The sequence below is a fragment of the Monodon monoceros genome, unplaced genomic scaffold, assembly GCF_005190385.1.
Source record: "Monodon monoceros isolate NGI ecotype Baffin Bay Population unplaced genomic scaffold, NGI_Narwhal_1 Super_Scaffold_18, whole genome shotgun sequence".
NCBI lineage: Eukaryota > Metazoa > Chordata > Mammalia > Artiodactyla > Monodontidae > Monodon > Monodon monoceros.
Window position 1 is genome coordinate 158,506,532 of NW_021703774.1, and position 27,694 is coordinate 158,534,225.

Sequence of the window (27,694 nt, forward strand, 5' to 3'; positions counted from 1 at the left end):
CCCTTGTCTCACTTTTTGTTGTTCCATCTCTCTCTGCATATTCTCTCCATACCCAGGATCTTTCCTTTCAGCCATGATGTAGGCTTCTCCACCTCTCACCTTTTGTGTGGGTTTACTTTACTGCACATTAAAAACATAAAACAGGGCTTCCCTGGTGGCGCAGTGGTTAAGAATCTGCCTGCCAATGCAGGGGACACAGGTTCGAGTCCTGGTCCGGAAAGATCCCACATGCCGCGGAGCAACTAAGCCCGCGCGCCACAACTACTGAGCCTGCACTCTGGAGCCCGCGAGCCACAACTACTGAACCACGTGCCACAGCTGCTGAAGCCCACGCACCTGGAGCCTGTACTCCGCAAGAGAAGCCACCACAATGAGAAGCCTGTGCACCACAACGAAGAGTGGCTCCACTTGCCGCAACTAGAGAAAGCCCGCATGCAGAAATGAAGACCCAACGCAGCCATAAATAAATTTATTTAAAAAAAACATAAAACATCTGAAGTATTCACTAACACTCAGTTTGCCCTTATAAATGTCTTTAATATGTCAAGAGCACAAATGAGGCCAGTGAACCCTTGGAGAGCCCTTTGAGATTTGAACCAGCTAGCCATCTTCTTCATTACTTGATTTTTATTGATCAAAGTTATATGCTGGATACCGGGGAGAGGCAGGAGTACAGGCAGGAAACAAAACACAGTTGCTACCATAATGAAATGAAAAGTGGAGAGTCACTACTGCAAGTGGAAGTCTAATCAGGTATTATTCAAGCTGCAATTACTCAGATTACACAAATCCCAAAATTTCAACCAGTGGAAATCAACAGACCAAAATAAAAAGTGGGTTCTAAAATATCAAATATCCAAAATTTTCACAACATGCCCAGTTACACGAAATTGCTTACTGTCCACATTTTTACAAGTTCCAATCCAACTGTCTATGGATAGGTAAGATAGAAGAGAGATTCCTATTCTGAATAAGAAGTTGAAATAGATAAACTTCAAGGTCTAAATTTCAATCATAAAAATATTATTTCTATTAGTAAAAAAGCAGCAAACATTTAGTAAAAATGTTTACTAAACATTATCAAAAACCCAAATCAGTGTCAGCACCTTTTTTTTTTTTTTTTTTTTTTTTTTTTTGCTGTGTTGGGTCTTCTTTTCTGTGCGAGGGCTTTCTCTAGTTGTGGCAAGTGGGGGCCACTCTTCATTGTGGCGCGCGGGCCTCTCACCATCGCGGCCTCTCCCGCTGCGGAGCACAGGCTCCGGACGTGCAGGCTCAGCGGCCATGGCTCACAGGCCCAGCCACTCTGCGGCATGTGGGATCTTCCCGGATCGGGGCACGAACCCGTGTCCCCTGCATTGGCAGGCAGACTCTCAACTGCTGCACCACCAGGGAAGCCCTATAGCTCATTTTTTAACTTAAGGAAAATAAAAGAAAAACAGAACATTAAATACCTATACCTGATACATTCTACTGGTCCACAACACCTTTCTTCCGTTAGAGTTATGAAACTCCCCTTTTTCCTTTAGAGTGCTGCTATGTTACAATGTAAAAGATACTTTCTTCCATCTATTCTCACTTACAATATTTTGGGTTGGAGAAATAGCTCCTTTAAAAACCATCAGTTTAAAAACTGCCTACAAGTAATCATTATCATAAACAAACATTAACTAAACTCATATTATGTAACAGGTACACCCTTAAAGATGTATACACCATCTTTATCAATATGAAGAAAAAGAAGGAGGAGGGGGGAGGGGAAAAAGGAGGGGGAGGGAGAAGGAGAAAAAGAGAAGCAGCAGAAGACGACTTATGTCCCAGATGCAGTTCTCCTTAGGAACACATATTATACAAAGAATTGTCTCCATGTGATTATCACCTGATAACTAACCAAGTAACAATAGGGACTGCATGGACATAAAGCCATTTACAGCATAATCAGAGACAATTTAGTTCATATCATCACTACTAAGAACTATTTTTATTGCCCCAAAATTTACAGATTTATAAATAGAATTATATTCTGGTTCTACAAATTCATTTTGAAATCTTGATTTTCTACCTTAGAATCAAGTGAATTGTTATCTTCAAAAGCTTTTTACCAAGCTAACATCAGACTTTCTTTGTTTGTTCCATTGACCAGGGTTGAAAGCTATACTCTTTAGCATGTAAGTAGGGAAGGAATTTCTCTTTTCTCTTTTCTTCCAATAAACTGAGTCTCCTATTATTATTCTTATTATAATTTAAAGAACAAAGTAAGACTTCCCAATGAAATCAGTATGAGAGGGGTTGGGGGGATGAAATCCAAAAAGCTCCATATTACCTCAACAAATGAAAATATAAAAGGCCAGAGAGAAATACCATCAATATGTTTATAGTGTTACCAATGTTTGATAAGATTATGGGTAATTTTTAGTTTTGTATACTGCCCAAAATTTCTAAAACTCCACAGTTATTACTTTTAAAATTTAGAAAGATAATGCATTTTAAGTCATTTATTTCTATGGATCTTTGCAGAAAACTATCTCTGCTGATAAATTAATACCACGGCTTAAAAATAAATGAATAAGCAAGCTATTGATACTTCAGGTCCCAGAAGATAAGTAATTAGCTGAAATGTAAAGGTAATTAGATAAAATGTACGGTTATTTACCAAGGAGTGACAGTGCTGTTAACTTTATTTTTGCATAAACATATTGATTTCCCTGATACAAACTATAGTAACAATAAACAGAAGTATATAACTTTAAAAAAAATTACCATGGCTTAGGTAACTTTTGACAAGTATCTCTTATAACTTAGTACAGACTCATTAAAAAACAGGTTTTCCTCCAAAGAACACTCATCTAATAAAACCTGCCTATAACCACCTTCAACTCATTCTTCCTCATCATTTGTCTCCACAATAAAAGTTATTATAATCTGGTATTCTATCAAATACTGTGAAATATTTCTAAAAGCCAAAATCACCATCTAGTGATTTTCTTATGTGCTTTTCATATCCCATACCTCTGAGTAATGGGTAATTCATTAAGACCTTCAGATATGAAAAGTCCCCAGTAAGAAAAGTAAATGTCATGCTTTCATTTTCTTATCAAGCAACACATTAAATATCCAAATACATATTTCTTGGCATATCACATGTCAGACAGTTGTAAACATTTTCTTTTAGTTACACAACATACAACCAATCTCTGGATATTTTGGTTTCCCTACTTAGGACTAGAATAACTCATCTCATAATTAAACATAATTGGAACCAGACTAGAACAGTTTCCCCAACAAACTTGACTCCCAAAAAGAACGCTAATCTTTGAACCAACCAAACATAATGTCAAAACTGGTTATTTCAATTATTTCACAAGAAATATTTTGCTCTCTGATTTCAGGTGATATATTTTAATGTTAGTTACCTAAGTTTCATCAGGGCATTTCCAAGAATTATTCTGAAAGTAATGTCCAAAACAGGAAAGAACAGTTTAAATTCAAGATTTAAGCTCTCCACCCAATTTAACATTTCTTTAAGAACTATGCTAGTTTGTCTACAAAGATAGCCACAAACCCTTCCTATCAAGTATTAGAGTCACAATATAAGGCCCAGTCTTCCCAGCTAGCCTCCAGACGATGAACCACCCCAGTTGAGGGATTAGACATGAACCTAAGGCCATCTTGTATCCTCTAGCTCCAGTCCAGCCACTGGTAGTTACACCACATGCAGTAGAGACAAGCTGCCCTAGCCCATAGCACATGGAACAGAAATGAACCATTTTCACAAAGCCCTGCCCAAAACCCTTGTCCAGAGAATCATGAACAATAAAAGTTATTATTTGAACTCACTAAAATTTGAGGTGATTAACATGTAGCAATAGATAACATGATACTAGGCCTTCTGAATTAAAAATACAAGAAAAAATCAAGGTTTAAAAGCCCTTACAGGGCTTCCCTGGTGGTGCAGTGGTTAAAAATCCGCCTGCCAATGCAGGGGACATGGGTTCGAGCCCTGGTCCAGGAAGATCCCACATGCCGTGGAGCAACTAAGTCCGTGTGCTACGACTGCTGAGTCTGTGCTCTAGAATCCGCGAGCCACAACTACTGAGCCCGTGTGCTGCAACTACTGAAGCCTGAGCGCCTAGAGCCTGTGCTCTGCAACAAGAGAAGCCACCACAGTGAGAAGCCCGCACACCACAATGAAGAGTAGCCCCCACTCGCTGCAACTAGAGAAAGCCCATGCACAGCAACGAAGACCCAATGCAGCCAAAAACTTTTTTTTAGTTTTTTTATTTGAAAAGATAAGCAAAATTGATAAGCCTTTGGCTAGGCTGACAAAGTAAAAAAGAGAGAAAACTCAAATTACAGAAATCAGGAGTGAAAGAGGGGACATTGCCACCAACTTTACGGGGGGGGGGAAGGGTTATATGGGAACACTATAAACAAGTGAACGACTCTATGCCAACAAATCAGATAATCTAGATAAAATGGAATATTCCTGAAAACAAACTACCAAGAAATAGAAAATCTGAATAGATCTATAATAAGACATTAAGTTAATATTCAAAAACCTTCCCACCAAAGAAGTTCACATGCCTTCACTTGTGAGTTCTACCAAATGTTTAAAAAATAATTGACACCAATCCTTCACAAACTCTTCCCAAAAAAATCTAAGAGAAGGATCATTTCCTAACTTATTCTGAGTCCAGTATTACTGATACCAAAACCAGACAGACTTCACAAGAAAAAAAAAAAACTACAGGATCATATCCCTTATAAATATAGACACAAAAATCCTCAACAAAGTACTAGCAAACCAAATCTGGTAACATATAAAAAGGATTATATATCATTACAAAGTGAAATTTATCCCAGGAATGTAAGGTTGGATCAGCCTTGCAAGTCAATCAATGTAATACACCAAAATAAAAGACAAATTCTTCATGATCATCTCAATAGATGCAGAAAAAGCATCTGACAAAACCCAACACCCTTCCATGACAAGAAAAAAACAAAACACTCAACAGACAAGAAATAGATAAAAACTTCCTCAATCTGATGAAGAGTATGAAAAACCTCCAGCTAACATCAATACATCCCATACATAGGGAGAAAGCTTTCTCCCTAATAGCCCTGAGGATGTCTGCTCTTACCACTTCTATTCAACACTGTACTGAAGGTTCTAGCCAGGGTAATTAAGCAAGAAAAGGAAATAAAAAACATATTAAAAAAATCAATTATATTTCTATACATTAGCAATAAACAATCCAAAAATGAAATTAAGAAAACAATTCCATTTATAATAGCATCAAAATGAATAAAATACTTAGGAATGAATTTAACCAAAAAAAAAATAATAATAATGACTTGTACAAAAAACTATAGCATATCAATGAAAAAATTAAAGACCTATTGGGTTGGTCAAAAAGTTCATTCAGGTTTTTCCATAACATCTTATGGAATAACAGAATAGCATCCCATGTTCATGGATTGGAAGAATTAATAGTGTTAAGATGGCGATATTCCCCAAATTGATCTACAAATTCAATGCAGTCACTATCAAAATGCCAACTGCCTTTTTCTGTAGAAATGATCCTAAAGTCCGTATGGAAATTCAAGGAATAACCAGAACAGCCAGGACAATCTTGAAAAATAAGACCATAGTTGGAGGACTCACACTTATTGATTTCAAAGCTTACTACAAAGCTATAGTAATCAAAACACTGTGGTACTGGCATAAGGATAGACATGTAGATCAATGGAACAGAACTGAGAGTCCAAAAACAAAACCATACATTTACGCCCAGCTGGTTTTCAACAGTGTGCCAAGACAATTCAATGCAGGAAACAAATGCATTTCTGGGACAACTGGATAGACACATGCAAAAGATGAATTTGGACCCTTGCCTCAGACCCTATAAAAAATTAACTCAAGATGGATCAAATATATGAATGTAAGAGCTAAAACTATAAAACTCTTAGAAGAAAATGTAAGTGTAAATATTTATAGTCTTGGATAGGCAATGATTTCTTAGATAGGACATCAAAAGCATGAGCAACCAAAAAATTTTGAGAAACTGGACTTCATCAAAATTTAAAATGTTTGTGCTTCCAAGGACATCATCAAGAAAGAGAAACGATAACCCCAGAAGGGGAGAAAATACTTGCAAATCATATATTTGATGAGAGTTTAGTCTTAAGAATATATAAAGAACTCTTACAGCTCAACAATAAAAAGACAAATAACTCAATTTAAAAATAGTCAAAGGAGGGGCTTCCCTGCTGGCGCAGTGGTTAAGAATCCACCTGCCAGTGCAGGGGACATGGGTTCGAGTCCTGGTCCGGGCAGATCCCACATGCCGCAGAGCAACTAAGCCCATGCACCACAATTACTGAGCCTGCGCTCTAGAGCCCGCGAGCCACAACTGCTGAGCCCACGTGCCACAACTACTGAAGCCCACGTACCTAGAGCCCATGCTCCACAACAAGAGAAGCCACCGCAATGAGAAGCCCACGCACCGCAAGGAAGAGCAGCCCCCACTCACCACAACTAGAGAAAGCCCGCACACAGCAACAAAGACCCAATGCAACCAAATATAAATAATAAATTAATTAATTAACTTTTAAAAAAAATAGTCAAAGGACTTGAGTAGACATTTCACCACAGAGGATATGCAGATAGTCAATAAGCACACAGAATATGCAACATCATTAGTCATGAGGGAACTGCAACTCAAAACCACAATAAGATACCATTTCACACTCACTAGAATAGCTTTAATTTTTTTTTAACAAAAGGAAAAATAACAAGTGTTGGTGAAGATGCTGAGAAGTCAGTAACCTCATGCAATGCTGGTAGAAATATAAAATGGTACAGCCACTATGGAAAACAGTGTGGCAATTCCTCAAAAAGTTAAACACAGAATTACCATATGACCCAGCAATTCCATTCCTAGGTATATACACAAGAGAATTGAAAACAGATATTCAAACAAAAACTTGTACATCAACGTTCATAGCAGCATTATTCATAATAGTCCAAAAGTACAAACAATACAGTATCCATCAACTAATGAATGGATAAACAAAATGTGGTACACCCATGTGGTGGAATATTATTCATCAATAAAAAGGGTAAAAATAAAAAAGATGCTGACACATGCTACCACATGGGTGAACTTTGAAAACATTATGCTAAGTAAAAGAACCCTAACACAAATAGCCACATATTATAGGATTCCATTTACATGAAATGTCCATAATATGCAAATCTAAAGAAGTATAGTGGTTGCCAAAGTCCACGGGGAGGGAGAAACAGGGAGTGACTGCTAATGCGTAAGAGGTTTCTTATTAGGGTAATGAAAATGTTCTGGAATTAAATAATAATGACGGTAAATATATGAAAACCCACTGAATTGCACATATTTAAATGGTACATTTTATGGTATATAAATTATATCTCAAATTTTTTAAAAGGGATATTGGGGGAGTATTTGCATATGAGGAAAAGAATACTGTACAAAGTGAGATAAAGCCAAGGACCAAATTCTGTCTCTGCCATGAATTGGTCAAGTCACTCACTCCAGATTTAGGGGCCAGATCTCCTTATCTCTAAATGAGAAGATGGGCCAAATGATTTCTGGAGTCTCTTCTGTATTTGATTTCTAATTTTGACTATTAATTACCAAGTACAATAAACATGCAAGTCTAATAATTCAAAAACCCAAAACACACAAAGATAAGAATAAGGAAAGTGTGAATTACACTTGGAATGTTAGAGAAGAAAGGGCCAAGGTCAGAACAACACAAGAAGGAAATGAGAGATAAACCCTTAAACAAATGAGAAAAGTAAATTAGGTGAGGCCAAGAAAGCTAAGCTAAAGATAGTGTTTGATCAGATCAGCAGTAGAGAGCTATAATAACTCTTAAGGAGATAAATCATCTACTCAATGGAAGTTCTATTTAAGGAAGATAAATATGGCAGGATGAACTGGAAAGGGAAAAGACCAAGTGCAAGAAGATCAACTAGGTAGTTAATGCACAGGTCTTGGTTTCTAATACCATTCTCCAATAAAAGGAACAGGGTTCCCTAGAGAAATAACTGATTCCAGGACTGGGACAGTAATTATACAAAATAAGCATGGAACATCCTGTAGTGCCAGAAAGTAAGAAAGTGTTAAAACACACACACACATACACACACACACACACACACACGTACACTCATGAGGGTATGTCTAAGGAACCTAGAGGCCAATTAAAAGAGCTCCCAATGGCCAAAGCTGGAACAATTTGAACAACAAAATAAAGTAGCATTGAATTATAATCTAAAATATATATAAATACCCATAAATAAATGGTTGAATAAATAAATGGAGAACAGATAAATCCCTGGTGCAGAATTCCAAATAACTGAGGTAGATACTTTGCCCCCAAGGAAGTGGAGCATAACACTCCACTCCTTAAGTGAGTGCTGTGCATAGTGACTTCCTTTCAAAGAGTACAGTATGGAAAGGACGGGGGAAAAAGAGAAATTTTACGGTGGAGAAAGATGACAAACTACCTCAAGTCAAGAGCATATCAACAGTGATATCAACATATCAAGTCAATATCAACAGTGATAAATCATATTGATAGTATGTACCCTTGTAGGATATAATGAGAGTAGCACTTTACCTTTGTGGTTTCCTCCCAAAACCCTGTTATCCAAATCATGGGAAAAACATCTAACAAATCCCATTTGAGGTACATTCTATAAAATAGCTGACCAGTAATCCTCAGAACAGTCAAGACCATCAAAAATATGGAAAGTTGGAGAAACAGCCACAACCAAGAGAAGCCTAAGGAGACACTGCTCCTAAAGGTAATGTGTATCTTGGATGAGATCCGAGAACAGAAAGAAGGACATTAGAAAAAACTGAGGAAATCTGAACGTATAAAGTATGGACTTGGGAATTCCCTGGCGGTTCAGTGGTTAGGACTCTGTACTCTCGCTGCCAAGGGCCCGGGTTCAACCCCTGTTCGGGGAACTAAGATCCCACAAGCTTCGCAGCACAGCCAAAAATAAAAAATAAATAAAAATTTGCTTTAAAAAAAAGTATGGACTTTAATAATAATGTATCAATATGGTTAAATAATTTTAACATATGTACCATACTAACGTAAGATATTAATACTAGGGGAAACTGGGTGTGGGGTATACAGGAACACTCTGTACAATCTTCGCAGTAATCTTATAAATCTAAAACTGTTCCAAAATAAGAACTTCCCTGGTGGCGCAGTGGTTAAGAATCCGCCTGCCAATGCAGGGGACACAGGTTTGATCCCTGGTCCAGGAAGATCCCACATGCTTCGGAGCAACTAAGTCTGTGCACCACAACTACTGAGCCTGCGCTCTAGAGCCTGTGAGCCACAACTACTGAAGCCCACGCGCCTAGAGCCCATGGTCCGCAACAAGAGAAGCCACCACAATGAGAAGAAGCCCGTGCACCACAACGAAGAGTAGCCCCCGCTCACGGCAACTAGAGAAAGCCTACGCGCCGCAACGAAGACCCAACACAGCCAAAAAATAAATAAATAAAATTTAAAATAAAATAAAACTGTTCCAAGATAAAAGTTTACATATAAAAAAAAGTTTAACACAATTTAGCCTTGGTCTGAGTTAGTGCTTTGTCAGCAAGAATGCAAATGAAAGGGCAAATCCAAGACATATTAAAATGAAAGACATAAGAGAACTTGATGACAAAGAGAATATGATGGGTGAAGGATATAAAGAAGAAAAATATTAAACCACGGTTTCAAGTCTGGGGAAGGGAAAATTACTGTTGCTAGTATAAAAAAACAACAAAAAAAAAACAATGAAAACATCCTACATTTAACCTGTACTGGTCAATGGCAGCACCATTTACTTCCTCATTCGTCCATTCACACAGTATGGCAGGCAGTAAACTGGTCACTAAGTATTTGAAAATCAGTAACACAGATATGGTTCTTGCCTTCAGAGTCTTATAGTCTAGCAGGGAAGGTAGAAATTAAACAAGAAATTACAATGGTACTGAGTATTACAGAGAAGTGCAGAACACTAAGGTTATGTAACAAGCAAACCTAATCATAAGCCCTGTCCTACAAACAAAAAACCTGAGTGTCAGCCTTTGCTTCACACAGTCAATGCATCTTCAAATGAAATTTAACCTAACTCCTAAATATCTCTTAACTTATCTTATCCCTTCCACTGTCACTGTCTAGGTTCAGGCCCCAGTAATCTTTGTTCTGGTTTAACATAGCAGCCTTTTATTTCTTCTTCCTGCCTCCAGTTTCAGTCCTCTCCCATTCATCCTCCACAGAGCCACCAGAATAATCTTTCAATAATATAATCAGCTCATGGCTCACCATATGCTTCAGAACAAAGTTTAAATCCCTTAATAATGGCATCCATGATTCTTCATGATCTGACTTCTCACTACATCTCTCTCCACATGATGTACTCTAAGGCAGAAAATTACTCAAAGTTCTCCTAACTTGTTTCTCCTTTTTGTGCCTTTGCATTTACAGTTCCCTCTGTCTGAAAAACTCTTCACACACACTCCTTTCCAATTGGACTGGCTAATTCTCATGTGTCCTTCAAGAATTTACTCAGAGTCACTTCTTGGAAGCCTTTCCCTCGGCTACTCCCTTGTCCCTAGTAGAATTTTCTTTTCTTCCTTGGTTTTCCTTCTCTGTAATCCCATAATATCCTGTGCGTATCTCCTTACAGAGCTATTCCCACTTTTACTGGTAGTTTCTTTGAGGGTAGGAATTGTGCCTTGTTCATCTCTGAAATCCTGATTTCTAGTACAGTGACTAGCAAAGAATAAAATACTGGATAGATGAATGGTGAAGAGAGGTGATGACATAAAATACCCAAAAGGAGTTATCCATGGACAGTGAAAAGACAGAAATGGAATATGGGTGTCAAGATTGGAAAATGTAGATCTTAGAGTCAACTGCTTCAGGTAGTAATAGAATTTCTAAGAATAGATAAAATCTTAGAAAAATAGAAGATGAAATACAGAGAAAAAGGCAAAGAGCTTCTCAATGTTTTGTAAAGGGTTACTTTTCATACACTAAAGTAAAACCAGTCTATCTTGGTCACAATTTTCACATAGAAAATTGTCTCTGATGAGAATCAACGACCTATCATTTGTTATACCTGCTTTTCTAGATAATTTAAAATAAAGTACAAGAGATATCTAAATGAGAAATCATTTGGTTATTTTAAAGTTTAGCGGGACTTCCCTGGTGGCACAGTGGTTAAGAATCCGCCTGCCAATACAGGGGACACGGGTTGGAGCCCTGGTCCGGGAAGACCCCACAAGCCGCGAAGCAACTAAGCCCGTGCACCACAACTACTGAGCCTGTGCTCTACAGCCCGTGAGCCACAACTACTGAGCCCACGTGCCACAACTACTGAAGCCCGCATGCCTAGAGCCCATGCTCCACAACAAGAGAAGCCACCGCGATGAGAAGCCCGCGCACCGCAAGGAAGAGTAGCCCCCACCTGCCACAACTAGAGAAAGCCCATGCACAGTAACGAAGACCCAACACAGCCAAAAATAAATAAATAATTTTAAAAAATAATAATAATTCATGGACTTCCCTAGTGGGGCAGTGGTTAAGAATCTGCCTGCCAATGCAGGGAACACGGGTTCGAGCCCTGATCTGGGAAGATCCCACATGCCGCGGAGCAACTGGGCCCGTGCACAACAACTACTGAGCCTGCGCTCCGAAGCCCACGAGCCACAACTACTGAGCCTGCGTGCCGCAACTACAGAAGCCCGTGTGCCTGGAGCCAGTGCTCTGCAACAAGAGAGGCCACCGCAATGAGAAGTCCGCGCACCACACGAAGAGTAGCCCCCACTTGCCACAATTAGAGAAAAGCCCACACGCAGCAACAAAGACCCAACGCAGCCAAATAAATAAATAATTCAGTAAGCTGTTGGTAACTAACAGTGAAGATGGCTGACAGAAAACAGAAGACCATGCAATCAACGAGGAAAAACATGATTAAAACCAGCCAATGACAGTTCCTCAAAATGTTAACACAGAGTTACCATATGACCTGGCAGTTCCACTCCTATGTACATACTCAGGAAAAATGAAAACATATGTTCACACAAAAACTTGTGCGTGAATGTTCACAGCAGCATTATTCATAATAGTCAAAAAGTGGGCTTCCCTGGTGGCACGGTGGTTGAGAGTCCGCCTGCCAATGCAGGGGACACGGGTTCGTGCCCCGGTCCGGGAAGATCCCACATGCCGCGGAGCGGCTGGGCCCGTGAGCCATGGCCACTGAGCCTGCGCGTCCAGAGCCTGTGCTCCGCAACGGGAGAGGCCACAACAGTGAGAGGCCCGCGTACCACAAAAAACAAAAACAAAAACATAATAGTCAAAAAGTGAAAGCAACCCAAATGTCCATCAGCTGATGAATGGATAAATAAAATGTAGTATAGCCATATAATGGAATCTTACTCAGCAATAAAAAGGTATGAGCTATTGATACACCACCACATGGACAAACCCTGAAAATGCTAATTGAAAGATGCCAATCACAAAAGGCCACATATTGAATGATTCCATTTATATGAAATATCCAGAACAGGCAAATCTATAGAGACACGAAGTATTGATAGTTAGTGGTTGCCTAGTGCTGGGATTGCAGGGTGGGGAATAGGGATTGACTGCTAATGGGTACGGGGGTTCTTTTCGGGGGGACAAAAATATTCTAAAATTAGATTGAGATGAGGCCTGCACATACTAGAAAACACTGAATTGTATACTTTAAATGAGAAAATTGTTAATTAATTATATCTCAATAAAGCTGTCAAAAAAAAAAAGCCAAGGTCAGAATATGTATAAATCAGAGAAGATGGATTTTAAATGTCATTTAAAATAATAATAATTATTATTTCCTATTCATTAATTGTCCACTGTGTGCTGGCACTACATTAAACATATTACATATTATTTCTAGTCTTTTCAGCAGTTCTAAAAGGTAGTAATGTCATGTCAAACGTTACACAAATTTAACAAACAAAGAAACTGAGAAACAAGGAGGATAAGTAACTTGCCCAAATACATACAGCTAAACAGTATCAGAGCCAGGATTCTAAACCAGGTCTGTGACTCCAAAGGTCTTTGACTCTATTATACTTTTTCTATCTTAAAACAAGCCAGGAACCTTGTAGCAATAGCCAAGTTCTATATCCCCTTCTGGAATTAATAGTCTGTGATACAAAGGACACTTCTTTTAGCATTTAAACTTAGACTGCTCAGAGCACCAGGTGTTCCATCTTGATCACACCGAGTGATGTTTATCACCACTGTCCTCAGCCCAGCTTTGGACCTGATTAAGGACTAGGATCTCTTCAAGCAAAACTCTGAGATAAAATTCAACAAGTTAAAGGACAGCTCCTTAGGTATCAAATGGGATTAAGAATAAAAAAATGGGGAGGGAATATTTATTGAGAGCTATTTTGTGCCAAATTACTGAGTTATAATCAGAGATTATATAATCTGGGGAAATGGTTAAAAGGAAGCCTCCCCCTCCCACCTCTACCCCCAAACCCCTCTGTTTGTTTTTTTCTGTGAATGCTAATTAGATATTCTATGAGTAACGGTGGTTTCCCTTAAAGGTTGTATAGACCTGGTGTTGATCACAAGCAAGAAGTGGCTCCTCTCTCAAATATAACCAAAGGCTGGCAAAACAGAGAACCTCTTTTTTTTCTTGGCCTTCTCCTCTGGGTTTAGGGCAATCTGTATATGCTGTAGGCACTCCCAGGTAGAAGCGTTAATGGAAATGGCTTCTGCCACTGGAAGGCAGACATGTGTGTTGCAATTAAGAGGGGAGCCATCCCAAAAGAAGGCCACCAATTAAAGAGGAGTTTTATCTTGTGAGCCAGACTATATAGAAGCATCCTAGTAACTCTCATCTTATTTCCCTTTTGTATCTCCTAGCCTTTAGTAAAGTACTAAATGTTCCAGCCTGGTCTCAGCTGTGTACTAAAGGAGTATTAAGAGAAGACTCACCTCTGGGACAGAAAATTAAAGGAAGGCAACACTCCCTGAGGTCAACAAGGGATTCCCCCAGGGAAAGGTGAATCTTTGGGAACAAAAGTCCTTGCTGGGAGTTCCAATTATCCTACTCCATGTGCAGAATCTCCTCCTAAAGCCAACTCTGGAGGATCCTGGCTTTTACTTATTAAGATAGAAAGCAGTTTCTTCCTGCCAAAAACAACCTTACTGTAAACCCAGGTCTCTCTGATTCCAAAATCCATACCGTTACTCACTGCTACATCACACTGCCTCCAAATACTATTAATAGAAAACTGTTCAGTAAAAGTATGGGAGAGAATCATTTAAGAGAAGGAGTAGGAAGGAAGAAAGGGAGGGAGGGAAGGAAGGGGAAGGAGGAGGAGAAGGGAAAGAGGGAGGGATTTCTCCAAATCAATAAAAACAACTCGTGGATTGAATGTCAAAGATGGAAATATTTAAATTTAATATATGCACTTAGTTAGCATATACGAAGAGCAGTACCTGCTATATAGCTAACATTTCATGTGTTCATCCCTTTCCTCAGAAACAAAGACAAGAGCCAAGTAGAAAAATGCTGTCTTAAGTTTTGGCTTCTGAAGTTCAAGTGTAATGATACAGATACCCAAAAATAACAAAAAGCTCTACATTTCCTTATTGAGAAAGTATTCCCCAGGTAAAAAGAACCCAGAATGGGGGTGACTATGAAGTCACACATCAGTTCTCTGTTTCAAACAAAAAAAGGAACACACTATCTCACTTCTCCAACATGTTTCAACACAAAATATACGCAAATTCACAAATTCATTAAACTGCAAAATCATTTGCTTTTTTATTTACTCTATGACAATAAGGTATAGTATCTTTTTGTATCTGCTAAAATGTCAGGAAGAGTCAAGGCACTTCAGATTTCAGGTGGCTTATGTACAAATTCCCCTGCAAAAATACCCTCCCAACGAACAGCAGCCAAACCCCTTCCTGTTTTTCAACCTTGTATGTTTACTTTCACATCTGCCGAAAAAGATAAAAGCAACAATTGGGACATCAACCACATGATCGTGTCCTACCAACCCGGAAATGAAGCTCTGAAGCCAGAGCTGCTGTGAAACAGGTCTTTAGAATACTGACACACAGGCTTAAAAATGTTACAGTGTAAGTCTGAATCAAATCCAAAGGCAGACAAAACCATATACACTTCTATACAGTTATATTTATTTATAAATAATAATAATATAGAAACATAGATGCCCAATTTAAGTAGAAAAAAGGTATGGGTCAAGATATAAAAATTCTTCTCCTTAACCAAAGATTATTTGTCCCCATTTTCACGAGCTCATATTTTATCATAGGTAAAAGGGAACTAACATTTGCTGATTATCTGTGGATGGTGGGCACACTGCAAGGTTTGTTTTTGCTTGTTATTACTATGTATTCTGTGTAATGTGGGTATCATCCTGATTTTATAGAAAACTGAGGCACAGAAAAGTACTTTCACAAGATCACAATCATTAAGAAATCATTATCTCTGACAGAAGGCCTGCATCTCTCCTTCCTAACATGTTCATGGTTGTACTAAGTAAAGGTGTAGCAGTAAAGAATTCGGCTTTGAGGCCAATTTTCACTTGCTAGCTGTACAACTTTGGACAAGTTACTTAATTTTTAACCTGCTATTTAAAATGTAAAATGGGATGACTCACACCTACTTCATAGGGTTGTGGTGAGGCTTAAATGTAAAAATAATGGCTAACATTTATCTGGTGTCAGACACTGTTCTAAATACCTTGCATATATTAACTCATTTTTCATTATAACAACCTTAAAAGCTAAGTCTTTTTTATCATCCACATGTTACACAATGAGTAAATTGAGGTACAGAAGTAATTTGCCCAAGGTCACCACCAACTAAAGAGTGACATAACGAGAATTTAAAACCAGGCATTCTAGCCCTGGAGCTCACACTCTTCAACACCTATGTCATCCCTACAAAGCACACAGCCCAGACTGTGGCTCATAATAAGTCATCAATAAACAGTAGCATTACTATTTTACCAGGTATATAATACCACCCAGTAAATTGTGGCTGAAATGTGTTAAACCAAGTAGAAGAGCCAGAATTTTAACCCAGGTCATACTCTGTGCTCTTCCTATAACTATATGCCCTTCCAACACGGCGCCTCTATTCCTAAGTTTTTGGTGCATGCCCAGTGATTTCTAATACTAGATCACTAAACTTCCTTAGGACAGGGGTCATGTCTTCTACATTTTTGTGACCACATATACGCACAAGGTCCTGCTCATTGTGGATAATCAATTAGTATGTATTAATTAAATGATCATGCCATACCTCTGCTAAAATCCTCTCAAGAATTCCCATCTCAGAAAAAAAATGCAAAGTCTATAGCATAGCCAACAAGGTACCACGTGAACTGCTCCTCCCGCCTGTAACCTCTCTGAACTCAACTCCTAACATTTCCCCGTAGATCATGTTGACCCTGCAATGCTGGCTTACTCAATGTTTCTCAAACACACCAAACACGCTTAACCTTTGCACATGTTGTTCCGCCTGGAATGCTCTTCTCCAGATACCATTCAGGACTCTGCTCAAAAGTCACCTTACCAGAGAGGTTGTTTCTGACCACTCTACTGAAAATATCCACCCCACTTCCCTCACTCTTTGTCCCCTTATCCTGCTTTCCCTGATCCTCACTAAAATCTTATATATTTTATCCCTGATTTGTATACTTTATTGTCCTCTCCCACTAAAATGTAAACTCCACAAGAACAGACATTTCTAATCTACCTTTTTCACTGTTATGTCCCAAAGCACTTAGGACAGGACCTGGTGAATAGTAGATGATCAATAAATATTTATTAAATTAATAAATGGTAGGTGTATTAGTTGTCTATTGTCATACAACAAATTACCTCCAAAACTTGGTGGCTTAAAACAACAAACATTTATTATCTCAGTTTCTGTGGGTCAAGAATTCAGGCATGGCTTAGCTCGGTGCCTTTAGCTCAAGGTCTCTCATGAAGTTGCAGTCAAGCTGTCAACCAAGTTTACACTCCTCTCAAAGCTCAACTCTGCCTGAAGAATCTGCTTCCAAGCTCACTTTCATAGTAGTTCCTAACAGACTTGGTTTCTCACCACGTGGGCCTCTCCATAGACTGCCTGAATGTTCCTAGGTTATAGCAGCTGGTTATCCAAGTGACAGGAAGAGGGCCAGAGAGTACCCAAGATGAGAGTGCCCAAGACAGAAACCACAGCCTTTTGTAACCCAATCTTGGAAGTGACATCCCACCACTTGTGCTGTATTCTATTCATTAGAAGTTAAGTCACTGGTGGACCTCCCTGGTGGCACAGTGGTTAAGAATCCGCCTGCCAATGCAGGGGACACGGGTTCAAATCCCTGGTCCGGGAAGATCCCACATGCGCGGAGCAACTAGGCCCATGCACCACAACTAATGAGCCTGCGCTCTAGAGCCCACGAGCCACAACTACTGAGCCCACGTGCCACAACTACTGAAGCCCGCGAGCCTAGAGCCCGTGCTCCGCAACAAGAGAAGCCACCGCAGTGAGAAGCCTGCGCACCGCAACGAAGAGTAACCCCAGCTCGCCGCAACTAGAGAAAGCCTGCGCGCGGCAACGAAGACCCAAGGCAGCCAAAAGTAAATAAATAAATAAATTTATTAAAAAAAAAAAAAGAAGTCACTGGGTCCAGGGCACTCTCAAAGGGAAGCGATTACACAAAGGCATGAAAACCATGAGGCAGGAATCACTGGAGCCATCTTAAAGGCTGCCTACCACAGTACACATAATAAAAATCTAAAAACAAAACAAAAACACGATGCCCTTTGGAAACCTGATATATTCTTTAAGATATTTATTTAAATATGATGCTCTGATCATTATGCAATCATTCACCCCAATGCTAGTCTTTTCAATCTTATGAAACACCAAAGGGAGTACATTAACTATTAAACATTTCCTGCTAACCAGTGTTCACTAACAGTCATATTAGAGATAATACAACTAGCAAAGAGAAGTCAACAAAAATAGCATCTGAAGAAAAGAAATTATTGGATGAATCTTTCTGAGTAGATGACATCAATCTTTTTAAAATATAGACTGGATATTCGTTGTTATTATGTAAATATTGTTAATTTTCTTATGTATGATAATGGTATTGTGACTAACGTAGAATAATCTCTTTATTCTTAGGAGATACTGAAGTATTTTAGGAGTAGATTGTCATGATATCTGCAACTTACTTTCCAAGAAAATATGATACACACACACAGAGGCAATCAGAAGCAGTCAGAATTATAACCAGGTTTTAATCTTAATTATCCTGGAATTCACATTCTCACTACAATTCTCCATGTCTATGTTACATATCTAGCTACTGTACTAAGCAATACCTGTGTTTGGGAGGATGGGGAGGACAATGAAAGACACGATATTGACCCTCTGCCCTCCAGAAGCTGACAACCTTATTGGGAAACACCAGTTTCATGTGCAATATAAAGCAACACGTGACAAATTTGGTATGAAACAAATAAATGCTGCAAGAGTTCAGATGAGGATTCCAATAAACCTTCAGAGAATAAAATATCTCTGAAACATCTTTCTTCCAACAGTTCTCTTACTCTTGGCATCCTTTCCCTTAACTATTTCTCCTTTACTTTATCTACTTGGCAACAACTGACTGATTATTTCCTACTAACAAAATTATCTGGAAACAATAAACATAAAGCACATGTTTTGCCTATTTGGAACACAGGATATGATTTTTTAAATAAAATACTATTCACATTTTCACTGGAAAAAAAAAACCCACTAAATATATACTATGTGGGTTTTCTTGCCTTCAAAATCAATTGTGTTATTTCAAGTGTTGAGGATGCCAGAAAGCTTGAAGATTTAAAAATAACCTCACAAAGAGCTCATTTCCAACACCAGATGGAAAGAAATTACTCTAAAGACACATGTGTGGGAGGACATATATACAACATCATATGACACCACGCAAACGGCTTATATAATTATATAATACCATCAAGATTCGCAGAACATTGCAGGTAGTAAGTTAGCAACAGTGTCGATTTTCTGAATCATTAAAAACGATAAAAGGGCAAGAAAGTGCAAGTGGGTGGCAGCAATAAAAAAAAAAGCCTTCACTTTAAACTGTCTTCCATGTGTCCCTACTGCATGATGAAATGGCTGGCAGGTAAAATTTGAGGGCTTAAATCCTTGAAGCTCTTGACAGGTCTGCCTGTGTCCATATGGTCAAAACCAGTAGTGTAAATGAATTTCAAAAATCTGTACCAAGTGTATTATCAAGGTGAAACACTTTTCACTTGAATATACGTAGAATTTCAAACTGGTTGATTGAAATACATGCCTGGGCTTCCCTGGTGGCACAGTGGTTGGGAGTCCGCCTGCCAATGTAGGGGACACGGGTTTGATCCCTGGTCCGGGAAGATCCCACATGCCACGGAGTAAACAAGCCCGTGTGCCACAACAGCTGAGCCTGCACTCTGGAGCCCACGAGCCACAACTGCTGAGCCCGCACGCCACAGCTGCTGGGGCCCGCGTGCCTAGAGCCTGTGGTCTGCAATAAGAGAGGCCGCGGCGGTGAGAGGTCCACGCATCGCAACAAAGAGTAGCTCCTACTCGCCGCAACTAGGGAGGGCCCGCGTGCAGCGACGAAAGCCCGGCGCAGCCAAAACTAAATAAATAAAATAAATAAATTTGAAAAAAAATTTAAAAAATTTTTAAAGAAGTCTTTAAAAAAAAAAACATGCTTGACATATAGATTAAAATAGCATTTCTTTATAAGATGATGTACTCAAAGACATACTGTTAAGATCCCATTGTGTTAAAATGATTCTAATAGGGTTACTGAACTTATGCAAGCATTAACTAATAGTTAAATAGCAATCACAACTGAACCTTGGCATACTACTACATATTCATAAATTACCAAAAGTATACATTTCTGTTACACTTGTTGTGGGTCACAGGCTGAAATTTAACCCATTCAAAATAATCCCATGCTTTAATGTTGTTAAATCACAGAGTTGCTCACTCAGTAACTTTATAATGGTTTAATGCTATCAAAATATAATATTAAAGTGTCTGAGAGAATATTAACATAGAAAGTAACTAAACCTCAGTCTATGTTGGGTCCAGTGTTACAATTCAGCCATATGAAGGGCCTACCAAAAAGTTTATCTGGATTTTTATAGAGGATGGTAGACACAAGGAGCAGGCAGATCACATTTATAAATCACAATTAACTACAGGAGTATATATTATACCCTATTTTATTTTATCTTATTATTTCCACCTATTTCCAAAAAGAAACTGATGTATTCCTGTCCCTATTAATAGATAATATTATTAGATAATACAGTTGACCCCCCCAAAAATAAATAAATATTAGGAAAAAAAATAAAATCTTCATGGAGGGAAAGGATGATTAGGAGAAAATGTCTAAAAAAGTCTTCTGGGGACTTCCCTGGCAGTCCATTGGTGAGGACTCCAGGCTTCCACCGCACAGTTGACCCTTGAATAACAGGGGTTTGAACTGCGCAGGTTCACTTATACACAGATTTTTTTCAATAGTAAACACTACCGTACTACACCATCCAAGGTTGGTTGAATCCTCAGAGGCAGAACCACATACATGGAAGAACCACATATATGAAGGGCCAACTATAAGTTACACAAGTTCAACTGCACGGAAGGTCAGCACCCCTAACCCCTGCATTAAGGGTTAACTATAATCTAGAATCAGCCCATGCACCTAGAGCCCGTGCTCTGCAATAAGAGAAGCCACCGCAATGAGAAGCCCGTGCACCACAACGAAGAGTAGCCCCCCGCTCGCTGCAACTAGAGAAGGCCCGCGCGCAGCAACGAAGACCCAATGCAGCTAAAAGATAAATTACTTAAATAAATTTATTTTAAAAATAAATAAATAAATACTAATCTAACCCAGTGTGTACACCAGAGTATTTGTTACACCACATTTTACTGAGCACACCATGAACCCACTCATAAAAAGGACACAAAGTAAGCTACCAGTGGCATACCAACAAACTTAAATAAACAACAAAAACTGACATATATATATTTGGAATCTGGCTCTTTTCTAACTAAAAGCTATTACAAATGCAATGAATCAACTACCTTCCAATAATTCTAGATACTCTGCATAAATAAGACCTGTAACTGATCAATTCAGAGGCCTCTCTTAATAGTTTTTAGAAGTTTAATCTTTGGGGCCTTTATTCACAGAAAAAAAGCAAAGTTGTTCATAAGAAAAAAGATGTTAGAATTATTATTGTTTAGCCCACAAATAAAATAAGGTGATTCTATGCTCAAGCAGTTGGGGAAAAAATAAGTCCTTTAGAGGTAGCAATGAATCTGCATTTGAATATACATGTGACCAATCACGAATTTGATGAGACTCTTGGAAAAGTACACTGGCAGCACCTGCACTGACCTGCTTCTTAGATAACAAGGAAACAGACTGTGATCTAAATATACACTCCTATTGATTTCAGAACCACATTTAGCCCCTGATAGCCACTGATATTCTAAAGTTATAAAATCAGATCACCAATATTAAATTAGATTTGGACATTCAGAAAACAATATAAGCAAGCCCTGTAACTCACATCACAAATCACAGACTGCACATTTTAAATCACAATCTACTGATAAGCATACCAAAGTACCTGCAGAGAATTCAAGAATCCTGTGACTTTTAGGCAACGCTTCTGACAAGCTTAACTCTGAAGCCTTCTTAGGAGCAGGAGGAAGGAAACCAAATAGCACTGTAAGCACACTATCTCCCATAAAATGAATCTGTTTAAAATTAAGACCATAAACTAAGGAATAAAATGGAAGGCTGGCTTTGTAGTTTCCAAAAATTTTAAACTCAAGCTGCATACAAGAAAACATCACACTGGTGAATTTTAAATGTGAGGCACAAACCTGACAAAAGAGAATAACAGGGCTTCCCTGGTGGCGCAGTGGTTGAGAGTCCGCCTGCCGACGCAGGGGACACGGGTTCGTGCCCTGGTCCGGGAAGATCCCACATGCCGCGGAGCGGCTAGGCCCGTGAGCCATGGCCGCTGGGCCTGCGTGTCCGGAGCCTGTGCTCCGCAACGGGAGAGGCCGCAACAGTGAGAGGCCCGCGTACCGCAAAAAAAAAAAAAAAAAAAAAAATTCAACTGGCTGGCCATATTAATGAAGCTCAAAGAAAACTCAGAACAAAACAAAAAATTCCATCAAGTTCCTTTCACATAGGGAAATTTTCCCCACACTTCAAATTACTAATATGGGACATTTTTAAGAGAACTCAAAACTATCAGAAGGAATATATATGACAAGCGTAGGTGGAATCTCATGGCCAAAGGTACAGAGATAGGAAAGCATGGGTTATTACTGAGCAGTTCTTTTTGGTTGGAAAATACAAGTAATAAAGAGAATAAAGGTAGAAAGGTAGATTGGGACCACATTGTGCAAGGACTTACCTAAAAGATATTTGGTTATAAAACACTGGTATAAATGTTGGAAGAATTTCAGTGAGGCCTAAAGATCAAAATCATTTATTTGTAAGCCTGAATTCAATTATACAAGGAAAAAAAGTGTAGTTTTGTTACTAGAAGAAAGAGGAATCAGAAGGTTAGCATGCTGCTGCAGGTAAGTTCACTTTTAATAGTGGCAAAGATATACCGCACTTCGGTTTCCCCAGGGATATGAATAACACCTATCTTTACCCTAATTATAACCTTCCTGTAGAAGGCAGTCTGAATTAGCACCTTGATACCAAGGCAATCTGATGTTCAGGCATTATATCAACTTTTTTTAATCTGTCATTTATTGAGTGCTTACTGTGTGCCATATATTCTGCTATGTACTCCATATGGATTATATTAATAACACCCCAAGAAACTATTTTATAAAACCAAAATTGGTCGGCTGGCAAAGAACAGAACTTATTATGTTTCCAACTTACAGAAAAGGAAAATGAAGAGTACATCAAGTTTCCACAAAAAGTAAGAGTTAATGCTACACAAAATCGAGATGATAAGAATTATATAAAGATATTTATAATATATATAGCATATATATAAATATATTTGATTTAAATGGTAAAAAATACTGCCAAGACTGAGATATAGAAAACAATAATGAGCAACAGCACTGGGTACAGTATATATCCTCAAGAGAGTATAAATTCACTATAATAATATCCAAGACAGAGACATAACCATTTCTTGCAACCTTCCCTAAAAACAGAAAGAACAGAATAGCAGCTGTGAAATCACCCAGACTACTAAAAAAAGCTCGGCATCTCTTAAAAAAACCAAAAAAAACTAACTCCTAATCAGCAATACATGCCAAAAAACGACAAGTCTCCACAGACTAGGCATTTATGGTTGGGTACAGTTAGAGAAACAACAGGATGACAGTCGCTATCATGTGGCCAGAAACCTATCCGTCAGCAATTTGTTTCACGTGAGATCACTTTCTCTCTCAAGAGAATGCCCGTTTCTGGGAAGAAAAAACCTCTTTTGGCAAACCCCCACCAGGACTAACAGCCTGGGGATGCATCTCGGAGGGCGAGTCTAGATCCAGCCTCTCCACAGGTAAAGGCAGCCCAGCAAGCAGGAGTAAATACGTCCAAGCCGACAGATGCGCGAACTGAAAAAGGAGGTCAGGACGCTGAGAGAATCGATTTAACCCTTTGGTCCCTGGGACCCGGGAAGACTCAGCAGGAGAACATAGAGCCCTCGGGTTTGGGGAATTTTTCTTAATGATGTGGGTGTCTATGGCGGGAAGGCCTTAAAGTCCTTGCAGGGCTCCCTCCACCCCTCACATTGTGCCTGACTTCTCCAGACCGCCCAGCTACCTCTTCACCGAGAAACCTCTCTGCGGCTGCACCCCACACCTTCGCCGCCCGAAACCTGCAACTCGCCCCCATCTGGTTTCCTTCCAGGGCTCCTGCCCACTGTACAATGACTGACAGACCAGACGGTACCGATTTCCCCTCGTCAAAAATGCACCCTGAGCTTAACTTTTAAACGCTCCCCCAGCGCCACCCCCGCCTCTTTCCCCTCAGGCCGGCCGCGTCCGCGGCTCCAGCCCCTCGGCCACCGGCGTGCCGAGGGCGTGCGGAGGCCGTGGAGCGCGCGCCCCCGGCCCGGGCCTGCGGGGGGCTGGAGACAAAGAGGCTTCGGCGCCGCCGCGGCCTCCAGGACCGTCCGCTCGGGGACAGCTCCGAGCCCCCCACCCCAGCTCCGCTCGCGCGCCGCCGCCGCCTAGCCTCACCGCTGGCTCCGGGGCCCGGGCTCCCGTGCCCGCCTCTGCAGCCGCCAGACGAACAATGGCAGAAGGAGGCGCCGGCGTCCGAGGCTCGGCCCTCTGCGGCTCGCTGGCCCGCGGGCTGCTGGCGGGCGGACTGACTGACTGACTAACCCACCGGCGGAGGGAGGGAACGAGCGAGTGAGGGAGCGAGCAAGCGGCTCCGGCGCGCGCCCTCCCGCCTTCACTCAGCGAAGCGAGGCCCGCCCGGCCCTTAGCCAGCCCGCCCCGCGCGCCCTCCCCCTCTATTCGCCACAACATTGTAGTAAATTTCTATTGGGTGGCGCCGCAGGGAAGTAGTGGGCCGGGCCCGCGGCCCGCCAGCCCATTGGCTGAGGCCAAGTTCTGGCTCCTCTCATTTCCCCCCCCCCCTAGGCCGGTAAGTAGCAGGGAGGGGAAGGAAAAAGAGGGGAAAAGGCTAGGGGGCTGGCCGCGTGTGCGCAGGCGCAGGTCGAAGCCGCTCTAGAGTCCGTGCTTTCCCGGCCCCTGAGGTACCCACGTGGGGAACGTAGCCAGTGCCCTGGACGAAGGTGACGACCTTTCCCACCCCACCCACCCCAAGGAGGGCCAGGTAAGGGTCTGAGATTTGGAAGTTGCTCCCAAGCTACCCACGCTGACTGTCCCCCAAATGGACCTAGTGACCTTGGGTAAGTCATTCAGCTTTTCTGGGCCTCAGTTTCCCCATCTACTAACCTGACGTCTCTAGGCGCCATTCCAACACTGACATTCGATGAGACTTCACCTCTCCGGGCAGCTGTGTAAGGCCTGAAATGGATGCTGAGTGTTGTGGCCACGCCAAGATTTCAGCTGTCCTCTGCATTTACGGGTCTCCTAATTCTGCCCTGGCTGCCTCAAAATCATGAAAACTTAGCTTCGGAAGTCTGGTCTCCAGCTGAACTTAGGGTTGCTCTGACAATTGCCTGATGTGCTGTTATTTCCTTTCATTAGTTTCAGAGGCCCCTTGGACCTTCACACTCCCTGCCAGGCTGGTGTCTGAACAGGTGAGCAGAAAGAAGGCTCTGTTTTAAGCATGGTCCCTATAAGGTAAGATAATTCTGGTATTCCCATTTTCCAGATGAAGAAACCCAAGCAGAGAGGCTTAGACCTGCCACGATAAGAAGCCAGGCAATCTGACATCAGAGCCTGTATATGACAGCTAGACCATCTCCTCGTATCTAATCACAGCCCCCTCACAACTCAGCTCAACCTCTAGAAACAGACTACCTGAGTTCAATTCTGTCTCCCTAATTGTTTGCCCTACTCTGTGCTTGTTTCCGACCCATAAAAGGGGATAATAACAATTCCTACCTCATAAGAGTTATTGTAAAAATTAAATGAGTTAAAATAGGTAAAGGGCTGGGACTTCCCTAGTGGCGCAGTGGTTAAGAATCTGCCTGGGGCTTCCCTGGTGGCACAGTGGTTGAGAGTCCGCCTGCCGATGCAGAGGACATGGGTTCGTGCCCCGGTCCGGGAAGATCCCACGTGCCGCGGAGCGGCTGGGCCCGTGAGCCATGGCCGCTGAGCCTGCGCATCCGGAGCCTGTGCTCCACAACGGGAGAGGCCACAACAGTGAGAGACCCATGTACCGCAAAAAAAAAGAATCTGCCTGGCAATGCAGGGGACACGGGTTCGAGCCCTGGTCCAGGAAGATTCCCACATGCCGCGGAGCAACTAAGCCCGCGTGCCACAACTACTGAGCCTGCTCTCTAGAGCCCATGAGCCACAACTACTGAAGCCTGCATACCTAGAGCCCGTGCTCCGCAACAAGAGAAGCCACCGCAATGAGAAACCCGCACACCACAATGAAGAGTAGCCCCCGCTCGCCACAGCTAGAGAAAAGCCCACGGCAGCAACGAAGACCCAATGCAGCCAAAAATTAATTAATTAATTAAAATATATATATATATGTAAAGGGCTTAGAACAGTGCCTAGCTCGCAGTAAGATCTACCTAAGTGTTAATTACTACTGCTACCTGGAGACTAAAATATGGACTGAGAGGTGTGGGGCTCGCTGACATCATAATATATTTGGTAAGCACTCAATTGCCTGCACCGAGCTGAGCACATTACATGGTTATCTGTTTGAAACATCATAAGAGACCCTTGAGGACCACCTGACTACCCTATCTGAAACAGCCTCCACTTACACACCCTTGCCCTGCTTTAATTTTGTTTCATGGCACTTCTACCTGACTTTCTACTATATATTTACTTATTTGTCCCTCTCAATAAATTGCTGCAGTTTAGACTCACTAGACTGCAAGCTCCAGGAGGACAGGGACTTTGTCCTCTTGCTCACCTCCCAAAACAGTGCACACTCAATAAGTATTTGCTGAACGAGTGAATGAGTTATCCCCATGTTATATATAAGGAAGCTGAGGCTTAGTTAGGTCAGGTGACTTGGCCCAGGTCATTCTGTGTACTAGGGGTGAAGCATCTGTTCTTGAATATTCTGGTCCCCTGCCTCAGGTCCTCAGGTTCGGGAGCTCTAGCTCTACCACCTCTGTGCCTCAGAGGCTTCCTTCACCTATCAGACCTGGAAATCTGGTGCCATGAAGGATAAATCCTGAAGATCAATCACAAGACAGCTCACAACTACCATCTCTGCGTTATCCAGCAAATACAGATTCATGAAAACCAAGATTCTCTATGCCATGAAGTGCTAGGCAATGACACACTGTACTTAAAGAGGCTTCATTGGAGTGTGTAGTATTTAGTAATCATCACCCTGAAAAAAAAGTGGGGATCTTAGGCTAGCAGAAAACAGCCAGACATAAGGCAGATGTAAACCACTCAAATGCAGAGTGCCGTGCAACACCACACCAAAACTGTTGACACAGGCTTTAGAATCTTAAAGGTTTCAAATCCAGTCCTGGCTTTTCATTCTTAGCCTGGAGATGAAAGGGCTTTGTAAACTGTAAAGTACTCTCCACACATGAGGGATTTTTGTTATTAGTTAGGTACACACCATCACCTGTTAGGCTAAGTGCCAGATGCTTGAGTATAGCAGGGCCCAACACATAGTAGGGGGTGAGAGGAAAAGTAATGCCCAACCCAAAGGCAGAGAAACTACCCTTACTCCTGTGCCCATCTGCCCTCTCAGAAGAGGCCTCTACAAACCAGACATCTGGTCCCAGCTCACCCTGCAGAGACTGCCATTGAGTACAGAGTAAAGGTCCCAAGCACCATCTCTGAAGCTAATTTCCTAGGAAGAAACTCAGCTCCCTCCCTGCCTGCTGCTCCATGCCCACATCAGGGTGA

The 27,694-nt window shown here is 41.0% G+C and overlaps 1 protein-coding gene across 27 annotated transcripts in view; it reads right to left on the reverse strand.

The window, feature by feature from the left end:
- Window positions 1–27,694, reverse strand: part of EPB41 (erythrocyte membrane protein band 4.1) — a 212,491-nt gene that overhangs the window by 153,046 nt on the left and 31,751 nt on the right. The window contains exon 1 of one of the 27 annotated variants that reach the window (XM_029228299.1): window positions 24,401–24,600. The exons of 25 other annotated variants lie outside the window; for them this stretch is intronic. The gene's annotated coding sequence lies outside the window, so the exon portion shown is untranslated. Of the gene's footprint in view, window positions 1–24,400; window positions 24,612–27,694 lie in introns of those variants that run through there. One more of the 27 variants, XM_029228316.1, reaches the window with a different exon arrangement.